We start from the raw sequence: 2,500 nt of genomic DNA on the forward strand, positions 1-2,500 counted from the left end.
TCTTTCTCTCTCTATCCTCTCTCTCTCCTCTCCTCTCCTCTCCCCTCCCTCTTCTCTCTCTCTCACTTATTCATCTGTTCCTACCTACTGCCCTCTGCCCGCGTCCCCTTGCTGCCTTCCCTCCCTTTAACTAGCATCTCCTCCGCTGGTCGATGGTCCAGGCCCGTTGGCCCGCGGTCCTCCGGCTGGACCCATGTGAGTGCCCTTTTGACAGCTGCCCACTTCTCCCGTCAGGGGTCAAGGCACAGGCGTGCGTTGTCGCCCAACAGCCTGGATGCCTAGCACGGGCAGCAGCTGGATTGAGTGCGCTGGAGCTGGCACAAGGGTTATCGCAGGTTTGGAGATGGAGGGAGTAGTTGGTGGGATCATGTGATGAGATGATGAGGACATGAGGATATGGATCATATTGTTATATTGTTATGGTGGTGATGGTGATGAGGATGATGAGGATGATGAGGATGATGAGGATGATGAGGATGGTGGTGGTGGTGGTGGGAGATAGTGATGAGGACGGTGGTGGTGGGGATGATGAGATAGTGATGAGGATGGTGGTGGTGGTGGGGATGGTGAGATAGTGATGATGATGAGGATGGTAATGGTGATGAGGATGGTGATGAGAATGAGGAGAATCGTGGTGGTGGTGATAGTGATAATGATGATAAGGATGTTGAGGATGCAGATGATTGATGATGATGGTGATGATGAGGATGAGGATGATGATGGTGCTGATGATAATGATGATAATGACTTGGATCGTGATAGTGATGATGATAATGGTGGTGATGGTGATGAGGATGTTGAGGATGAGGACGATGGTGATGGATATGAGTTGATGATGGTGATGATGACGATGATGACGATGATGATAGTGATGGTGATGATGATGATGATGATGGTGGTGATGATGATGATAATGATAATGAGGATAATGACGGTAAGGATGATGATGGTGGTGGTGGTGATAGTAATGATGATGAGGATGATGAGAATAAGGATGATGATGGTGATGATGATGATGATGATGGTAATTTTGATGATGCTGAGGATAGTGAGGATGACGGTGATGGTAATGATGGGAATAAGAGCAATAGCAGCAGTGGATGATGATAGCAACAACTATAACAACACTAAAATGATGAAAGTAAATGTAATACTAACAAATTTAACGATAACAGTGATAGTAATGATAATGATAACAATACTCTTACTGCTGCTAACAATAATGATAATAATGATGATAACAGTGATAACGATGGTGATAATAATTAGGATAATAATAATAATAATAATAGTAATAATGATAAAATAATAATAATAATGATAATAATAATAACAATAATAATAATGATAATAATAAGATAATAAAAATAAAAATAATACAATAATAATAACGATAACGATAACAATAATAATAATAAAAACTATTATGAAAATAACAGTAATGATAACAAAAATAGAAATGGAAATATCGAAAGCAATGTCAAAGCTTACGATAATATACATAACAGCGAAATGGATACCTAGCATCACAATATTCAACACTATTGCAACAGTGAAACAATGACATGTCAGTGAGAAGTTCCAAACAGAAGGTTCACAATAATTGCAATAAATAGTTGTGCATGATTTTTTTTTGTCTCAGCTAATTACGCAAGTCCAGCAATTAGTGGCTGGTTAAACATTTTATTATTTAATGGTCGGAGAGTAAGTGAGAGCGCAAGCATAGAATGATATTTATTGCACATATGCATACATATATTATGAACACATCACATCGTATATATATATATATATATATATATATATATATATATATATATATATATATATATATATATATATATATATATATATATATATATATACATGAATAATACATCATATCTATCTATCTGCCTTATCTATTTTATATTAAACTATCTATGTAAACAAAACAACACAACTCACACAATACAAAACACACATAATACTACTATAGAACACAAACACACACAAACAATACACTAATAACACTAACTACACATATATATATATATTATATATATATATATATATATATATATATATATATATATATATATATATATAATAATATATATAATATATATATATAATATATTATATATAATATATATATAATATATATATATATATATATAGATAATATATATATATATATATATATATATATATACATGAATATACATCCATCTATCTATCTGTCTTTCTATTTACCTATCTATCTATCTATGTACACACACACACACACACACACACACACACACACACACACACACACACACACACACACACACACACACACACACACACACACACACACACACACACACACACACACACACACACACACACACACAATATATATAATAATAAAAAAATATATATATATATATATATATATATATATATATATATATATATATATATATATATATACATATATCATATATATATGTACACACACACACACACACACCAC

The sequence above is a fragment of the Penaeus monodon genome, chromosome 40 (assembly GCF_015228065.2).
Source record: "Penaeus monodon isolate SGIC_2016 chromosome 40, NSTDA_Pmon_1, whole genome shotgun sequence".
Lineage (NCBI taxonomy): Eukaryota > Metazoa > Arthropoda > Malacostraca > Decapoda > Penaeidae > Penaeus > Penaeus monodon.